The 21,089-nt window shown below is 40.7% G+C and overlaps 1 pseudogene; it reads left to right on the top strand.

Annotated features, from left to right (window-relative positions):
* The first annotated feature begins 701 nt into the window (after positions 1–701).
* Positions 702–4,718, top strand: LOC115067928 (annotated as a pseudogene).
* Positions 4,719–21,089: the final 16,371 nt, after the last annotated feature.

Raw genomic sequence — 21,089 nt, 5'->3', positions numbered from 1 at the left:
GGAACAGAACCTGGGTCGTCTGCAGGAGCAGCCAGTGCTCTTAGCTGCTGAGCCATACCTTCAGCCATCTCTACAGGGCCTTAAAAAATCTTTTAAAGATAGGAGCAGAGATCAGTAACTATTACATGCTATTTAAAATAAACATTTATAAATAAACAGTAATTCTATTTGCAGTCTCAATTTGGAATTGCAAAATATATTTAGCTCCAAAATTCTTTGTTTTCGATCACATCTTTGCAAGGCTGTACCATGAACAACGCGAATTAGACATCCTGGTAGGTGAGTTACTATATCCCAATTAAGTAAGGAATAAAGAAGAAGCAATATTCTTGAAGAATCATTTTTAGATTTTTAGTTGAAAGAAGAATTTTTCTCTCATCAGTTTTGGCTCTGATTTCAAAGTGCCATACCTTTCACCTGGAGATTTGTTACAATATGGAAGAGTTGGGGCAGAGTAAACAGTCAGAGTAGGATAGATAAAGATGTTCCACAACACGAAGGTCTCTGGAAGTCCTTTTTTATGTTGTCTCATAACAGGATGAGTTTGGGAGCTGCAAAGTGATCAGAGGGTAAATTTAGAGCCAATAAAAAAAGACACTTCACAGAGCATGCAGCTTACTTCTGGGAATCTCTGACATGGAAGGTCAAGGAATTAAATACTAGTGTTGGATTTATATTAGAGCTGACTGTTTTTATGGGCAATGCAACATGTATTGGTATGTGAAGATAAAGTTAATCAACTCTTGGGCTTCACAGTAGGGAAGCAAAGACTTCAAGAATTAGGACGGGATCCCTCCCACACCACTGCAGCTCACACTGCTGCTCAATCACTAAGACTGCTCTCCTTTCTGGAGGTTATTGGAACTGCAGGTAAGATTTGATGAACACACGGGCTCTTAAGAAAAACTCAGCATTACTCTGCAGTTGTCAAATTGTGTAGAGTACGTGGACAAGTGTTTTTCATTTTTATATAATCTCTCCCAAAGCAGAATTTAAATCTTAATTGAGGACCCAATTCTTTTTGTCGTCAAAAGCAATATCTCTAGTTATCTTTGTGGATTTTATTTTTATCTTTAAAATGGAGTATCATACATTTCAGGAGTGCATACATAGGTAAGCTAAGATTTACAGTCTATTGTTCTTAATATGTGTCCTTCAGTGGAGGCCGCGGTGTTAGTGACTGAAGGGTGGGGCTGGGAGAGTGTTGTGTTGACAATCTGCAATGCTTTCATTGTTTGAAGAAGTTACAAATACATTTTGGGTTGGATTTTCACAAAGAGTAGGAGAGAAGACCACCACATTAGTTACTGATTATTTTTAACACCATGTTTCCAGAAGAGGTGAAGTTGAAGAGTTTTAATGTCATGAGAAAACAAATAGGTTCAAATGATTTGCCACTCAATCGATATGTGACCTAGGCCTGCCCTTTAGTCTCTCTTAGTCTTAGTAACCTCATTTATAGAGTGGAGATAATGACCGTTACCTTATACATGCTGGATAAGATTACATTTAACTAATGGTTCTCAATAGGGCAGGTTATCCCCTAGGGGAAGTGTGAAAAAAGTCTGTAGACAACTATTTTTACACCTGAGGAGCAAGTACTACTGGCATATAACAGGTGGTGGACAGGGATGGCACTAACATATTAAGCACATAGGGCAGCCTCCAAGCCATGCCCCCCCGCTGCTCTTCCCAAGGAGTTATTTGGTACAAATGCCCGTAGTGTTGAGTTTGAGAAACCCTGAAAGTGCTTCATATAAAATGATTGGAATCATATGTGGCAGAAATGAAGAATGGTTATTGCTGCGGACTGAATTGTGTTTCCAGTATCTCAGAATGTAGCTAGATCTACAGATGTTTTTAAAAAGGGTATTAAATTAAAGTGAGATCTTCAGGGTGGGGCTAATGATTAGAACTCTTAGAAGAAAAATGTCATCAGGACACAGACAGAGGCAGAAATGGTACTTTCTTACAAAACAAAGAGCATATGAGGATACAGCAAAAAGCCAGCCGTCCACGAGACAGAGACATAAATGCAAAAAAACCTTGAACAGCCTGATTTTCAGTTCTGGCCACCAGACCTGAGAAAGCAGCTAAGGCCACCAGGTCTTCACTCTCTCATAGCAGCTGGGCAGAACAGGACAGTAGCAATTATTTTCATTACTGTCATCAGTGAGGACGTGTTTGAATTTGGAAAGCATTCCTACAAAACTTAGAATAAACACAGCACCTCTTTTTGGCATGCTAACAGCCTAATGCCCTGCCAGAAGAAGAGTAGCATTAGATTATAAAAGCAAGTTGTATACTAGAATACTAGCCCATAGATGATACCTAACTCAGCCTTAGTGGGGACTGGAGTAGTAAAGACAGAGTTATAAAGATAATGCTTGTAAGAGAATTTGTTTACATTTCTCGGGTCCAAATAGACCATATTTGGACACTGTGAACTTTCTTGATGTCAGCTATGCTACACATTCCTGGGTGAGAGCTTCCCTGAACACAAAGCCCACAGACAGATATTCTTACTAAATAATTTCTGGTTCCCAGCATTGTGTGAGATCCCAGTCCTGAGCAGCCCGCTCAGCACCCACTGGGCATGAGGATTCTTTGTGTCTTTCACCTTGTACAGCAGCCCACTAAAAACAGTCTCTCTTGCCTCTACCCTGGACTCAAAAATTCATGTGGGATGCACAGACCTTGTTCCTCTGGCAATGAGAGAGCTGGTAAGAAACGTTATGCCAAGACGTGGAGTGTTTCTCCTGAAGCCTAAACCAGAGCTGTCTGACCAATGTCTCCCTAAGTGCAAGGCCCCAGTGAGGCCTGCCCCGTACTTGTTCCTCCTGACCAGCAGATATGGGCAGAGCATGTTCCTCACAACCCGTGACCATCACATGTTTTCATGAGGCTAACACATGCTGCTGTCTCCACAGGTGTGAACTCAATGAACAGGAAATGACAGTTGTGGTAATCCACAGTTTAAAGGCAGACCATAAAGGTAGTGGGTCCCTCCTGCATTTTGCTAGGGACAATGAGAATAGACCATTAAACTCAACACGAAGGCTGCCCTCATGGTTATTTAAGATAGTTAAGATAGATATTCCCTTTGGCAGCCCCATGCAGCATTTTATTCATGGTGAAGGCTGGCAGCTTGAATGCCGGGAAGGGAAGTACTTTGTTCCAATTAGCAGGGTCCCAAAACAGGCAGGTTAAATTTCAGCCCTAGGCCCAAGCTTCAGAGGTCCATGTGCAATAATCAAGAAACAGGGATTATTTTTTATATAGGATTTCTTACAACTCTAAAACCCTTCAATTATAGGACTTGAAATCCATGGCTGGAGAAGTAAAATTACATCCCAATTGCAAATTATGGTCAGCCATGAGGGGGCCTCAGACTTGAATGCTCTTCTTTGCAGAACATGGCCTTCAAATTCTATCACACAGGAAACACTCACCCTGCAGGATCTTCCCATCAGGAGTCAACGTACAGGAGGCCACCACATTACACATCTCTAGAACGTTCACGCTCCTGGTTCTCTTCCTCCTTTCTGTGTCTGAAAGCTTTAAATGCCACTCTCCCTCCACACCCTCTCTCCGTTTCCACTGCGTTTATGACTGGAAACTAATAAAAAGTTTTGTTTTGTTTTTATATTATTTGTGTTTGCACTTGTGTGTGTGTGTGTGTGTGTGTGTGTGTGTGTGTATGCAAGTTTGTGTGGCTGCACATTCACATGTGTGTGAGTGTCTGTGGAGGCTAGAGGCTGACGATGAATGTTTTCCTCAGTTACTCTCCCCCTTTAAGATTTGTTTTTTTTAATCACTTTTCCATCTTGCAAGATGACGGGTGAAAGGCCGAGAACCCTGATGCCAGCCTGGGGATGCCACTGCATGCAAGGCTGTAAAGGGAGACCTTAAAGCTGCAAAGCTGAGAAGCGGAGGCCTCACCGCAGCCGAAACCTGGTCCTGGTTAGAGGAATGGGCAGACACTCCCGGCCTGCTACGGAGAAAAGCTCTGCACAAAAAGCAGCTCTCAGCTGCTAAATCCAAGGTTAAAAAGAGAGAGAAAAAAGGTTTTGCTATGGTCACAAAACCAGTTGTTGGGGACAAGAATGGTGGCAACTGGGTCGTTAAGCTTCCCCAAATGCCTAGGTATTACCCTACCAGAGGCCAGCCTCAGAAGGTGCTGAGTTACCATGGGAAGCCCGTGAGAAACCTGTGCACCTGTGTCATCCCAGGGGTCTTCCTTATCATCCTCCCCAGGACTATCCTGATCATCCTCCTGGGACCTTCATGATCATTCCTGGAACCTCCTTATCATCCTCCCCAGGACTATCCTGATCATCCTCCCTGGGCAGCAGGGAGTGGTTTTCCTGAAGTGGCCAGCCAGTGGCTTGTTACTTATGATTGGACATCTTGCCTTCAACAGAGTTCCTCTGTGCAGAAATTTGTCCTTGACACTTCCATGAGAGTCAGTATCAGCAAGGTGAAAATCTCTACCACCTCACTAACACTTCAAGAAGAAACTTTGGAAGCATGTCACCACAAAGGCAGATCTTCCATAAAAAGAAAGAGAAATACAAGAGTCCAGAGTAGCACAAGGTTGATCAGAAAGCTGTGGGCTCACAAATTTTGCCAAAGTTCAAAGCCGTTCCTCAGTTTAAGGGCTACCTATGCTCTCTGCTCTGATAAACAGCATGTATCTCCACAGAATTGTGTTCTAAATTTCATATCAAAAACCTAAATAACTGATTCATAAAAAGATTTGTTTTAAATTTTTGTTTATGTTTGTGTGTGTGTGTGTGTGTATGTGTGTGTGTGTGTGTGTATGTTTGCACGCCATATGTGTGTGGGCAGAAGAGTGAATTGGATTCCAAGGTCCATCTGACTGGAGTACATTTCTTTCATTTTCCAGCAAACTTGGTCAAATATATACGTGCATTCCCCCCAAATCTAGGAAAGCAAGCAGTGCTTGCTTTCAACTCACCAGGCTGGATTCAACCCACCACTCCTGCAGCTCCAGCAGCAGACTGTTGTGAGCCATCAGACCCATGTGCTGGGAACTAAACTCAGGTCATCTGAAAGAGCAGGAAGTGCGCTTAACCACTGAACTTTATCTTTGACCCCTTTATCTTATTTTGTTGAGGCAGTCTCTGACTGAACCCGTATCTTGTTGATCAGCTAGACTGGCTGATCCATGAGCCCCACAGATCCTCCTGCCTCCACTTACCCAGTGCTGGTTTACAGGTGTTCACTACTGTTCCCGGGGTTTTACACAGGTACTAGGAATTCAAATATAGGTCCTCATGTCGGGGAGGCAAGCGCTTTACAGACTGAGCCATCTCCCAACACCCCTTGTTTTGTTTCCGTGGAGGTGATACTGTATGACAAAGGTAGTCTTGTTCATGTTAATGACAGACTTTAACACTGACCTACACCCCAACCTAACAAATGATTATAATGTTAAGTAAATCTATAGTATTGATTATCATTTAGGTTTTACTTAATAAAGCTAAAATGTGTTTTATTTGTGGCAAAATCTGTTTCCTTTTATTTGGCAAGGGAGAATAGGCAGACTGTGCTAATAAAATTGTAAAAAATTTTGATCTGAAAGGAAAAAGGATGAAACTAATAAAAGAATTTGAAAGCATGAACTAAGAATTAAATACACACGTTTGGGTCACATAAATCCTGGTTCAGAGCAAGTTGGTCTGCTTCTAATATGAGCAGTTAGACAAGTCACTTGGTGTCTCCAAATTTCAGTATCCTCAACCCTGAAACAGGAAAGTGACATTTAACTACTGGGTACTTGTAAAAAAAAATCAGTGAAATATGTGCAAATTAGCAAACATGGTTGCATATTGATTTGTGAGGTAGGCTGTCACGTGACCGTCCTAAGCAGGGACATCCCTGCCAGGTCAGTACAGAGCTCTTCTGATGTCTTGGGGTCCAGTGTCCCACCTGCAAATTGAGTCCAGCCTATTCCTTGTTTAGGGCTAGTAGCTTAAAGTAAAGGCAGCTGCTTAGCCTTTTGAGAACATATGCATGTATTTGGGCAAGCCTGCTGGAAGTGGAAAGAAACATGCACCAATCTCACAATCATGGTCTCTGACCGGCAGGTAGAGCTTGGTGTAAGACCTGCTTAGGTGACATGCATCTGGCCACACGTGGTGCCTGCCCATGGTCTGAAAACCTAAAAGATGAAATCAGCTTAAAGTTCCACAGAACTACAAACTAAATTAATGGATGTTGTTATAATCACTAAGTTTGAGCTCCTCAGTTATAATAAACTGATTTAAATAATATTTCCATTTCAGTGTTTTAAGTTTCCTTAAATTCCAGCATAAGCTTCATAATTTCTGTAAACACACAAAGAATAGCCGCAGATATTTTCAGTGTACAGAGGCATCCTTACTCAATATTTCTAATTTAGTGCTGAAAGTATTGATTTTATTCGAAAGGTCAGGAAGTAGCTTCAATAAATGACTCCAGCAAAGACCAAGTACAAATGACACACCAACACAGACTGACGAGTCCGTGTTGTTTTTTTCAAAAAATATCTCCATTTAAAAGGACACTAAGAAGTTGAAGGAAAATGGGAATCACTGAAGAATGAATCGTTGGTAGTGCACAACACTGGATATTAATTACATGCTCATTCTCTCCCCCCCCCTGGTTACATGCATGTGCACATACATACATACGATATAGTCACTCTTTCCCCCTCTATAGTCTTCCAAGGACATTCAGTGTATTACTGCACTGCCTTTTTCCAGAAAACTGAATCAGCTTCAGGCCATCAAATGTCCCCCAGACATTTTCTGTTTAGTTCTAGTGTCAGAAACAAGTCCATTTATTCCACTTGATGCTGACCTCTGCGTCTTCAGATGAGTTCTGACAAAGGACAGCTTGATCCCTGCCTTAGATCGAAGGAGCAGGAGGAAGCTGTGCTGTGATCCCCATGCCAGATGTCTACCTAATGGGCAAACTGGGTATGGTTTGCAAACAGACCTAGATGAAGACTCTTGAAAGCAGTTTGTTTGGGCTCTTGCTGGGAAACAAGGGTCCAGACATCACAGAGAATTGGAAAACCAGGTCACATGTGATGGGAACTTGGACAGGGGCAGCTGTTGCTTTTTATATCTGTGTTTATAGAGTATTTTTTCCTGTACAAATAGCTTTCAAGAGCAGCAGGCATAAGAAAGTTTGGCAGAAGAAAAAGTTTCTTATTTCTTTATAGAAAATTGCTCTTGGAGCTATCTTCACTGTGTGCTAGACAAAAGGTACCTGACAATTTCAGGTTTCAATAAAGTAAGTTATGAAAGAGAATGTACTAGATCCCATCTAAAACTCCAAGCTAAGTGATGCACACAGGGTGGTCAATGAAAATACTTTCTGAAATTATTCTACATAATTATGAGGGTTTCCAAACACATTAAATCATGTTTTGCTTAAGTGCATAAAATATACAAAGAAAACAACAGATTAAAACATTTAAGATACTGAATTGATTTTAAATAGTCTAACATTTTACATATTAAGAAACTAGGATCCAAATAGTGGAAGGTGAAGGCAATGTTTTCCCCCATAAAACTAGGTAAATTTAAAGAACTGTGTTGGACTGGGATTCATTGTGGACACTGGAACAGTAACACTTTCCTCAATCACATTCTGTGTGTGTGTGTGTGTGTGAGAGAGAGAGAGAGAGAGAGAGAGAGAGAGAGAGGAGAGAGAGAGAGACATGGTCTCTCTGTAGCCCCAGGAGCTCACAATGTGGACCAAGCTGGCCTCAGTCTCTCTCCGATCTGTGGCATGCTGGGATTTCAAGGCGTTCGCCACCATGCCTGACCTCAACCATTTTCCTGTAAAGACTGGCAGTACCTTTGAGGGGGCAGAGGGCCGGTCACATGTCCTCCCGTCCTCAGGTTTTCATTCCTAGTAACAATACCTAAGTAGTTTTTGACATTTCAGCATCTCATCCTAAAATTAACAAACAATCTAGTTTCTGCAGAAGTCAAATCTTTGGTCTGTAATTTTTCACACATTAAATTACAATTTCATTGAAATTCTCCAATTATTTGAACAAATGGCTCACTTAGGACTTTGAACATCTGTCATTCCTGTACACACTGTACAATACTATGCATGTAACTATCTTCCATCTCCATGAAATGAAACACAAAATGGTTGCAGGATTAGATCCCACCCCAAGGGGCTGACTGTGCTCTAAAATTCCCTATGTAATCTTGCCCTTGCTTGTATCTCCAACCTCATATTTTACAACACTGGCCTTATTTCAGTTTTCTGAGTTCATCAAGCCAAAGACACAAGGTGAACCTTGCTGTTCGTACAACCTACAAAGTTCTTTGCTATCTACCCTGACTCTCTCCATTCTTCAGGTGTTAGTTCACCTGTCTATTCCTGGATTGGTTTCTCAGAGAACCCCGTCTAAATTTTCCATGCCTAATGTTTTCTCCCAGAGCAAACTATTATCTTAATATTGAGTTCTGAAACTGTGGTTCTAATCCTGGAAAGGATTCTTTTCCCAGAGTGCACCTGACGAAGTCTGAAGGGAGAAGGAAGGGTTTTTACTGGCAGATGATGGACAGACCAGGGATGTGGGCAAGTCTATGTGCATAGTGCATTCTCCACCTAACATGTCCATGAAAATGATTTTGCCTGTTGATTCCCTTATGTGTTATATTATCCTGGTAAATTGAAAGCTGAGAGAGGGCAAAATGCTGCCTTTAATCTCCGTTGTATTTCTCACACTTCGTCTAGTACATGGCATGCAGCAGATGGCTAATAAATATTTGTGGAAGGAAGTCACATTTAAGGCTGACAGTTTTTTAAGTACAAATAGGAAAATCCCATACAGAAACAGCATATTCTGAATTTAACAGAAGGTGTATTTGTTCCTTTTCTGTTGCTGTGGTGAAACACTGTGACCAAGGCATCTTATTTGAGTTTATGATGCAGAGGGTTAAAGTCCATAGTGACGAAGGAGGCATGATGGCAGAGGTGGCCGCAGCAGAACACTAAGGGATCACATCTTCAAGCAGACACAGGATGCAGAGAGCTACTGGAAATCCGGCAAGGCTTAAGAACTCTCAAAGCCTGTCCCCAGTGGCAAGGCCGCACCTTCTGAGGCCTTCCAAAGCAGCGCCAACAACTGGGGACAAAATCCCCAAACCCTTGGCACATGCAGGGAATACTCTCCTCAAACCACTACAGAAGAGAATATTCAATGAGTTGCTAATGAAATGCTTTTTCTTCATTAAAGTCCAGAGTTTTTCTGTCAGACATACTACACAATTTGCTTTGATCAGAGACAGAACAAAGCAACAGGCAGATCAATATTGGCTGAAGGGACAGATGGGACCATGTGGCTGAGCACGGCTCAGTGTCCAGCTGCTGGAGCTGATGGCCTTGACACAGAAAAGGAAGTACAGCTTAAGGTTGTAGCCTCCAAACTTTCTGATCATTGCCACATGCCATTACATTTTTGGAATATTCATCTCACTACATATAAGGTGTAATGTACATATAATCATGATATTAGCTTACATAATGAGTTCATTTGAGAACACAATCAGTTTACATTCATTAATAGGAAATATAAATCCACATTCCAAAATATTTTTTACACAATTTCTTAAATTCTGGAATGTCTCGTGAGACTTATAATGTTAGCGTTTTCCCTTGTAAAACTTGTAGAGAAGATTCAGAAAGGGGCCTTGTCATCTCTGTCAGACTTTTGTGTTTATTTGTTGTGGTATTGCCTTTAATCAGTGGAATTTTATTCAGAAATATATTAAGGCAGTCCATTTTTGAGGGTTAGCTTTACCTAGATATACAGTTTATAAATCTGCTTAAGTGGGCAGATGTAAACTGCACAATATTGCAGCACCCCAGAGCAAACAAGGATGTCACAGGTAATGTGTGGCTGACACCCCTGCCTCTCTCTCTCCAGGCCCTTCACGTGTTTCTGTATCGCGATCCCTAGAAAGTATGATTTAAAAGAATACACGAATGTTATTCTACACATAATTCCCTTTCTTTCTCTGAAAAAAATATTAAAGGAAGTCTAATGTGTTCCTCTTCTAGTCAGGACTGTAGTCTCCCATAATTCAGGGTTCTGAACCTCTCAGAGCATACCTTGGACATAGAGGTCAGGAAGGAGTACCAATGTGAACAAGGTTGAAGGTTAGAGGGAATGAAGTTTAGAGAAAGTACAGCCCTGTATGGATGTAGAGTACTGTGTATTATGAAGGTCATCTAGTTTAAGATCTCTGATGGTAGGAACATTCCCCATTCCTTTCTGAGCTTGGAGAACTGCTCCCAAGGGAGTCTAGGTGATACCTCCTGAAGAATAAATGTGTCTGCATTGAGTTAAAAGGTATAACACAGCCTCAGCAATGACAGGCAGTGGAACACAATTATCTCCCGAAAGGGCAGTAACTCTACCTTGTAACAGTTAGCATCTCACATCAGAGAAAAAGAACCATCCGCTGGCCACATCTGTCTTCAGGAAGCTCACGATTTTATAAGCAATACAGAGGGTCACCTTGGGAAAACTAGGTGCTGTTCCACCTTGGCCCATTGCTGCCCTGCAATATCCTTTTCCCTCATTGTAAGAGCATGGTGTAAAGAGAACTCAACTTGACAGGTCAACATCTGACAAACCTGGGATCCGTGAGATCATTCCCTTTGTCTTCTAACTAGTTCAAGGCATTCAGGATACTGCGCACCCTGCTAATGACCTGATTACGCTTCCTCCTTCCTCCCTCTGAGACTATTCCATTTCTGCTGGATGCTCAAAGAGAACATTTGCTTTGTACATTTAAGGCAGGTTTTTGGATCGAGATAGAGTGCTTAACTTACCATGGGAAGATGTCCATCCTGCGGTTGCTGTACAGCTGGGCTTATGGCAGAAGAGACTGCTGTTCAGAGCCTTCCAGGCAATGGCTAATCTCTCTGGTGTTGTACTCTTGTAAAGGAGTTGCTGAGCACCCATGTGTTCTAATGGAAAGTTATGAATCTAGTCGGCATCATGTGGGTTGTGTACAGAAGACTTAGTCCTAGTCAATGAAGGACTCTGAAAATAGTCTTCAGAAAGTGATCCTCTTTATCCCTCAAATAGAAATTGTTATACACAATATCCATAAGATATAAAAAAAGATAGGATTCAGTGAACCACAACCTACAGGTACTAGGATGTTGTTGTGTGGAGGCAGGGAAAGTATAAGCTAGAAATTCTTAAGAATAGGGAAATGACAGCAATTTCTGTCTTAACCTCTTCAGCTCTGGTTGCTAAGCTACCGTGACATGCCACTGGGTGTACTTCTCAGTTTTGGTCTTGGATCTGACAGTTTGATTAATTCTCTGGAGGGCTGAAATCTTCGTGTTGAATATTTAAAAATTACGCATGCATGCACACACATACACACCCACTCACCCAGCACCCCATTATTGCTCCTGATGTATGAAATCTGTTTCATAATTAAATTGACACATGTAGGAGGGAACTGAAATGACACTTCGTTTTAAGGAGAGAATCTCTCTGCTGTGTGATGTTTCTTGAACGTCTCCTTAAATATAACACAGTTCACTCTTCCTTAACATCAGCCACTTCTTCCCTTTAATATGTTCACTTAACTCTTGATTCTGTGTCTAAGAAATACGGGGGAAAATCAAGTGTTATTTCATACCTGACACTGCTTTTCCTTGTACTGTATGCTTTGCTTGTTGTGTGATTGAGTTCAAAGGTGTTCATAAATGTACTGTGAGCTGGCTGTGGACTGTCAGCTGTATCTGTGGGGATATGTCAGTGTCAGCCAGCTAGGCCAACCACACTCAAAATTCCAAGGAACTGCTCTGAGACAGAATAAAAATGTGTATTTGAAACGAAAAAGTGTATCCAAATAAGGTTTCTGAAGCTGTGCTTGCTGCCTCATCCTCGGCTCTTGGGGCAGTGGTTCTCCGTGCAAACAGCAAAGCATAGTCTTTCACTCTGTGTGGAGTCTCTTATTTTTAGCCTTTTAGAACAAAGGAGTGATGACCTCAAATTCTTCAACAAAAAAAAAAATGAGCTTTTATGACAGGGATAAGAAATGATTCTTTGCAGCAGGTGTCCAATATATGGATGACTACGGACAAATGCAATCTAGATGTTCACCAAAGCGTCCCACTTAACCACCACTGCTGCACTGCTATCCCAAGTCTGGCTTCTGAGCTACAGAGACCGGTGAGCAAAGTTACAAACCCTGGGCCCGCTGACCAGGTAACAAGGACAAAGCTGACTGCTTCAGTCTTTAAATGACTTTGTTATTTCACTTTTGTCTAATTATGGTGTGGTTGAGTTTCTGGGGCTGACCTGAGTATGTAATAGCCTTTACTCCAACTGCTAGCAGAAAGTCTGAAATTGTCCTAGCGGGATGCGCATTCACCTGCAGCCACTGCTCAGTCTCAGATCCCATCCTGTTATCAAAGTCCAGCCCCTTGTCTGTGCTCTGGACTCCATCTGTTCTCAACTTTCCCAGAAGATGACACCTTCAGACGGTGTCTTTGGATTACATCTTCAGCCTCTTTCACATTTCCACCCTTACTAGATCATCCTGATTAGTAGATAAACGTGCCCTAAGCAACTTGCATCTTCAACTGCTTCCTTTAATTTCCTTAGCTACTGTCGTAGGTAGACAAAGATTTTATTTAGTTTTTTATTTTTCTTTGACAAATAATAATTGTATGCACTTATGTAATACGATGTGATGTTCCAATACATTTGTACCATGTAGAACGGCCAAATCAAACAAATCAGTATAGCCAGCACCCATGTATTTATAAATGAATTATAAAATCACCCCTTTTAGCTATTGTGCAGTAGGAAATAGATTCTGACCAGTAGTAGTTACCACCCCGTGTCACGAACACTGGAGCTTGTTTGTCCTCTAACGGCGACTTTCTGCCTGTCGAACAGGCTTCCCTTTCCCCACCCTCAGATCTTCTCATACTGTCGACAAGTGCCATCTCTCCTCTGTTTTTGTCCTTCTTCGTGTAAAATTAATTTTCGCGTTTTTCCCACTGCTTTCCATTCTCCTCCAACTCCACCATTTAACTGAAATTGTACTTGCCAGCTTTGCCAGGGCTGTTGTGGCTGCAGATTCTGGACTCAGCGCCGTCCCTGGCCTCAGCAGCTCTAACACACACCCCTGACCTCTACCTTCTGAAATACGTCTCTTCTTCACTTTCACATAATTAGACCAGTTTTCCTTTGGCCTCATGCTGCTCTCTCCTCCAGACTCTTTCTCTTCCATCCAGAGTCTAAGTTTTGGGGCTCTTGAGAGCTTTCTGTATGTATTTACCACTTTCTAAGGGACTAAGGGACATGTTTCTTGGCTGTTTTAACTGTTTTAAATTCTTTTTTTTTCTATTACTGTTAATTTTTTTATTGAGCTTTTAAAATTTCATAAATTTCCTACTCAAATCCAGACCCCTTCCTCCATCAATGCACCCCGAACCTCCCAGCAAACACCATGCACTCTGCCATGCATGCTGAGTCCTATTCATTCAGGTGTTTGTACCCAAATGCCTTTCAGTGTAAATGTGTCTGCTGGAGTCTGGTCAGCAGATCCAGTAGTCCTATGTAAGGTCATACTCTCCCTCACCCAACAGCAATCAGTCTCAAATGGTTATCAGTCTACTGCTGACCCACCACTTATTTCTCACCTCCCCTTGGGCCCATGGCTAATTGAGCTGACATGGGTCCCACACTCGTCATCACCGCTGCCACAGGCTCACATGAGCAAACCTCCCATGGCCTGGAAGCTTCCACTTCCTTATGGTCATGAACCAGCTCTGGCTCTTACAGTCTTTCCACCTCCTTTCCCACAATGGTCCCTGAGCTGTGTGGGTGAGTGAGGTTCCATACAGGAGTTCCATCCTACACTCTACAGTCTCTTATTCTCTGAAACTTGGCCAGTTGTGGCCTTCTGTGTGCATCACACTCTGATGTACAAGGAAGCCTGACTGGTGAGAGTTGAGGGGTGCATTAACCCTCTCTCTACCCTATATTCCACTATGTTCCATGAGTCTTAGTTAGAGATTCAACTGCAGATGTGTCACCTAGTACTGGGCAGACCCAGACGTATGTTCTCTGTGCCTGGCAAGATGTGCAACTCTGCAGTAGCCTCCATCTGTTGCAAAAAGAAGCTTCTCTGATGAGTGCTGTATGGCATGCTGTATATGCATATGACACCAAGAGTTTTAACTTTAAAAGTCTCAGTGTCTAGAATGAATTCAAGGCACATATATTAAAAGACTTCCAAAAGTGTCATAGTCAAATGGGAGCACCTCAGTTTTCTTTCCCTATAAAATGTTCCTTTCTTAACCTTCTGCATCTTAGTAGGAAGCACTGCCATTCTCTCCGTTCTGTAAGAACGCCAAAAGCATTTCTGATGGTATTGTGTACTCTCCATCTTACAGGCAAGTTATCAGTTCTACCTCTGACACTACCAGTCCTACCTCTGAAAAACATTTCAAATGTGCTCCTGTGACTTTTTAATAGCCAAACAGTTCCTGCTTCCACTTTTGCTACAAATCTCCAAATAACTTTTCATTCAGTGTCTTGAAATACACCATATCATATCACATCATATCATATCATATCATATCGTATTATACCGTATTATGTCATATCATTCCTTATTTAAAACATCAGCTACTCCCTATTTAAAATTCTCTAATAGGGGCTGGAGAGATGGCTCAGAGGTTAAGAGCACTGACTGCTCTTGCAGAGGACCTGGGTTCGATTCCCAGCACCCACATGGCAGCTACGAACTGTCCTTAACTCCAGTTCCAGGGGAATCTGAAGCCCCCTTCTGACCTTCGCAGCATTGCATGACACAGGTGCACTCACATCCATGCAGGCAACACACTCCTACACATAAAGTAAAAATAATAAAGAAAATACTTTAAAAAATTCTCTAGTAGCAACACATGATGCTTAGAATTTTCCCATACTCCTTATCTTCAAAATCTGTGTGCTTCAGAGGATGAGGTGATAAGGGCCTACAGTTCCAGCCCTAGGAAGTGAGGGAAAGAGGATCACTAAATGGAGGCCAAGTTGGTTATACAGTAAGAGACTGTCCAAAATTAAATAAAACTTTGGTGTTTTGTCTATGCCTACCTCTCCAAACCTCATGCTCTGACTCCCCTACACCTCCACATTCTTACACCCATCGCCACATCAGAGCCTTTCCACTTTTAGTTCCGCCCAAGACAATGGTCATCTTGTTCCACCCATAGAGCAGGCTTCTTCTCATTCTTCTCTGTGAACAGACTGGTTTGGGCTACTTTTCAATTACCCCCCTTCGCATTCTGAACCATAACTCAATTACCCCCCTTTGCATTCTGAACCATAACTCAAGTTTTACTGACCTGGAGAGACGTGTAACCACATTTCTTCCTTCATTCGTTTACTTGTTTGCATTCTGATCTGTCAATGGACTGTCGTTGGACACTGTGGAAGTGAGGGCTATGCATCAGTGATCATCATACCTCCAGGACCTAATGTGAAACTTGGTCAAAAAATTTTGAGGAAATTATTATTGCTACCAATAGATATGGGAAATACTGCAAAAATTAAGGACAAGAAGCAGTCAGGCAAGTAGAGCTTTAGTTGAACATACATGGAGTCGTCTTTGAGTTCTTCAGAGCTGCTGAGGACATGCACAGTTCCCATTTACAGCTATGAATGCAGGCTGCTTTCTCTTGAAGGAGAGAATAGGTCACTAGGACGAAGCAAATATGTAGCCTGTGCATTTACTTGACCACATTTCTGGTTTGGTTCTGTGTAGAGTTAATACTAAGGCCCTGAGTATGGAATGTCCTCTGTATTTCATGTGTTTCACCACTCGTTCCTTAGTTGTCTGGCACTGTTTCAAAGAGCTGTGGAGCCTTCAGGAGGTGGGTCCCAGCTGGATGAAGTGACTCACTAGGGACAGGCCTTAAAGGTTACAAATGGACACATTTTCAGGCCCAGCTCTCTGCTTCCTGACTGTCAATATGCCTGAACCAGTTGTCTCAAACTCCTGTTATCCCGGCTATGAGTTTCTTCTTCTTTTCCATCATACACTCCATTCTCTCAAACTGTGAGCTGAAATGGCCCCTTCCTCCTCCAAATTGCTCCTTCATGCAGTTCATCACAATGATAAGAGTATATAACAAAGTTAATTGCCTCATTTGTTTCTCTTGTAAGTCCATTTTATCACTGAGAAAACACAACACAGAAAATGGTTCAGATCCTCAACTCTAGGATGAAACATTTTATGGGGAGTTCCATGCACCACAGCTCAGATAAGGTCCTGAGATGGATGGCGTGGTCACATGGAGGAAATGTTGACAGGAGCTCGGACCATCCGTTCATTGCATACACATATATCATGGAAGGGAAGCCCATTTACATTTTCAAATGAGAGAAAGCTAATTTAAATTTACCAGTACTAGATCAGCATTTCTGTTCCTCATCTTTTGGCACGATTCTACCAAACGCTTTCAAATACAGAACATGGGGCTGGGGATAGCACAGCAGTTAAAGGCTAAGGCTAACAACCAAAACATCAAATATAGATCATGATTGACAGCTATGAAAAGAGGGATGCACTTTCCAAGTTGGATATCGGGCTTTTCAAAAGAAAAAACTAAAATTTTCAGGAGAATTACACTTAGAGAATTTCCTCATAATCGCTTTTTGGGAGATGAAAAATGCTTATTGCTTTAAATTGTACACATTAAAATGCTCCTAATACATGCTTGAATGCTGGAACCTCCATGGGTTCCTTGGATCCTAAGAGATGACACTGTAATACATACACACACACACACACACACACACACACACATATATGTATATATAAACTGCATGCATGCATGTGTGTACATATATGTTGATTCAGCTAATCCTTCTATAAACTGCTGATGGTTCTAAAATACAAGTTCAAAGTCATCCTCAGTTTCACAATGCTTCAGAGAAGAGCCTGTATTAAAGTTCAAAATAAGATGCATATTTATACACATGGAAGCATCACATGATACGAAGTCTTCACCTGTGATAATAGAAATACACTTTACTGAGTCTTCCATTTAAATTTCAAGTAGTAAAATCGAATAAAAATTTAAGGGCACAATTTTTAACAAGAACTTCTCTCAAAATTCAAACAATTTATCCATTTTTATTTTCTCCAGCCAGAAGCTGAAAGTGTTAAATAGAGTGGCAATTTTTTATCTTATACACTTGAAATATAACATTCCATGTTTCGCTGGATATTAAAATTCCTATTGAGAAATCTGCTCTAATTCGGGTCAGCTTGTGTTTATATGAGACTTAGTGCTTTTCTTGCAAATTTCAATATTTTGTCTCCATTCTTCATGCTTAGTATTTTAACTGAACTAAAGCATAGAAGGCATTTTATCTTGGCCACTTGGTGTGCTATATGCCCCTGGAACCTGGATAATCATCTCTGTCTCTTTCTCTACATTCTATTGAATGCATTCTTTATTCCTTTAACCTGGAGCTCTTCTTCTATTTCATGGTTTATAAATTTGGTCTTTTAGTAATATCCCAATAAACTTACATGTTTGTTCATATTTCTTATTTTTTTCATGTTTGTCGATGCCTGAATATTGCAATTCATTCACCTTGTCCTCTATCCCTGATAGTCTCTCTTCCACTTTGTCCATTATACTGATGAAGCAGAGCAAACCTTCATGGTAAAAGCACCAGAGAAACAGAAATAGAAGGGACATACCTCAACATAACCAAGACATATGGTGTATTTAAAGTCGACATCATACTAAATGTGGAGAAGCTGAAAGGCACTTCCACTGAAAGACAAAGGTATCCACTTTCTCTGCCCACTCAACATTGTGCCTGAGGTTTTATCTAAAACATTAAAACAATAGAAGTAAACAAAAGATAAATATAAGAATGGAAGAAAAAGATCTGTCTTTGCAAATGATATAGGATTCTGCAGATAAAATAGTCCAAAGATTCATCAGAAAACTTAGAGCTAATGAACCATTTCAACAAGGTGGCAGAATACAAAGGTAACATACAAAAGCCAGTACTCTTCCCATATTCCAATAGCAGATATGCTGAGAAAGGAACCAGAAAAATGATCCCATTCATAGTTAGCCCTTCACCAGACATCTACTGATCAACTAAACTAAGGAAGTGACATAGTGCTACAATGAAGGCTTGAAAACACAGAAGAAAGAGATGGAAGATCCTAGAAGATAGAAGGACATCACAGGTTTATGGACTGGAAGTCTTAATATTGTAAAAATGGCTGAACCATCAAAAAAATCTTTAGAATAAATGCAATATCCATTGAACTTCCAATGTAATTCCTCACAGAAATAGAAAAGAAATCCCCAATTCATATGGAAGTAAAAAGACCTCAGATAGCCAAAGTAATCCTATGCAAAAGAAAAACAACAGAAAGCAAAACCCAGGGCTGGAGGTAGAACAATACCTGATTCATAGTCTTCATTCACCAAGTCGTAGTACCAAACCGGCATGGAACTGGCACCACGGATCTGTAGATCAAGAGGACAGAACAGAAGACTCATAAGAAACCTTATGCAACTTCAACCACTTGATTTTTGGCAAAAATTCCAAAAATAAACATCGAAAGATGAAAGATAGCCTCTTCAACAAATGGTTTCCAGCAAAACTAGACATCTAGGCACAGAAGAACGAAATTAAATTTCTATCTCTCAACTTTTATGACAGTTAAATCCAATCAGATCAAAGATCTGACCGTAAGACCTGAAACTCTAAAATTGATATAGGAAAAAGTAAAGCTAATACTTCATGATATCAGCATAGGCAATAATTTTCTGGATAGGACTCCAGTTGCTTAGGAAATAATATCAACAACTGATAAATGAGAACTCACAAAATTAAAAAGTTTCTGCACAGCAAAGAAAGCAATCAGTTGGGTGAGGATACAGACTACAAAATGGAAGAAAAACTCTGTTAACCATGCATCTGACAGAAGATTAATAACCAGGATACACAAACAGCTAAAAAAAATACCTAAAGAGCAATGACAAAAATCAAACAACCCAATCAGTAATTGGCTAATGAAATAAATAGTTCTTTAAAGACTGAATACAAATGACCAATAAACATACAGGAAACATGTTCAACTTTATTAGCCATCAGAGGAGTGTAAATTAAAATCTACATTAACAGTCATCCTTACCCACGTCAGAATGCAGTCATCAAGAAAACAAATAACATGGTGTTTACTGTTATCCCATCAGCCCTGGTTAGTACGTCAGACACTGCCTACTTGGTCCCCATGCCCCTGCCTTGGGACTGCAGCCCTTCATGCAGCCAGAGAGCTCCCAATTAGCCTGTTAAGTTAGTCAGATCCAACCTACTCAGTCATGATTGCTCTTCTTGGTTCCTACTCAGTCATGATTGGCTCTTCGTGATTCCTCTGACCAGGGCTCACATCTACCTTTATTTAGCTAGTCAGAAGATACCCCCTTGGTCCCCATCATCCAGCCTTGAGCTAAGACTCCTTCATCCTGCTGAAGAGCACATGACTATCCTGCCTGGAACCATCCCATCCCTAATATGCAAAATCAAAGTGGGACCTGGAAGCATAGACCAAGTGACTATCCATACCTGATCAGGAACCAAGCAAGCTACAACAATAAAATTAGACCCAAACTTCAACTCAACAAAGGCAGGATAGAATTTCATCTTAGATATATAACCAGCAAAAGAAGTTCATATGCCCAAGTCACAACACAAAAACACAAATAATATGAAAAACCAAGATAATATGTTCTCACCAAATCCCATAAGTCCTACATAAGAACTACCCAGAGGAACTCCAGGACATAAAACTTAAAAGAACAACCAGAAACATTGTCTAAGAATTCAAAGATTTTACAGAACACACAAACAATGCAATAAGTTCAAAGAGAATAGGAATAAATTGAGTGAAATCACGAAAATACAACTATATGGCTTAATGAAATGGCAAAGACATTTCAGAATTTGAAAAACAAGTTCACTAAAGACATAGAAATATTGAAGAAAACTCAGGCTGAAATTAAGTTGCAATTGAAAAATTCAATAAGCCAATTTGAAATAACAGGAGAAAACCCCAAGCACAGAATGAATGAAATGGAAAACAGAATACTGCAACTAGAAGATAAAGTTGAATTGTACCACAACACACAGTGAATAAGAAAAAAATTGCAAAAATATAGGAATGGAATATAGGAAGTGTAGGATACCATGAAAAGACCAAATGTGCACATTATAGGCATAGAGGAAAGAGAAGAACCTGGTCTTCAACAGGATCATAGAAAAACAAACAAAAAAACAAACAAAAAAACAAACAAAAAAACAAACCAAACTAAAACAAAAACTTCTCTACATTAAGGAAAGACATACCCTTATAAATACACAAAGTGTACAGAACACCAAATAGACCGGAGCAAACAGGAACTCTCCACAGCGTGTCATAGTAAAAACAGTAAATGTACAGAACAAAGAGAGGGTACTGAAAGCTGCGAGAGAAAAACAAGTTACACATAAAGGAAAACCCATCAGAATTACAGCTGACTTTTTGTTGCAAACTATAAATGCCAGAAGAGCCTAGAGCAAAATGTTCCAAGTTCAGAATGATCGTAGATACCAACCTAGAATACTTTACTCAGCAAAACTATCTATCATAGTCAAAGGGGGAAGAAAAATCTTCCATAATACAAATAGACTTCATGTCTACCAAACCAGCCTGACAGAGAATACTCAAAGCAATATGAAAGACTGAAGAAAGGAATGACCATACCCAAGTGGTTGCAGAAAGAAAACAAATGAAGGTACAGTAATGGAAAATAGGAGTAAGAACACAAACAAAAAATAAAACGACAATAAACAATACGTCTTCCAATAATAACTTTAAATATCAATGGCCTCAACTCCCTAGTCAAAAGGCACAGGCTAGTTGAATGGATTAAGAAAGAAAACGCCTCTATTTTTTGTTGAAAAGAAACTTCTTCAAGGTTAG

Source organism: Nannospalax galili, unplaced genomic scaffold, assembly GCF_000622305.1.
Source record: "Nannospalax galili isolate Female #2095 unplaced genomic scaffold, S.galili_v1.0 scaffold927, whole genome shotgun sequence".
Lineage (NCBI taxonomy): Eukaryota > Metazoa > Chordata > Mammalia > Rodentia > Spalacidae > Nannospalax > Nannospalax galili.
This window is presented reverse-complemented; position numbering and strand designations above follow the sequence as displayed.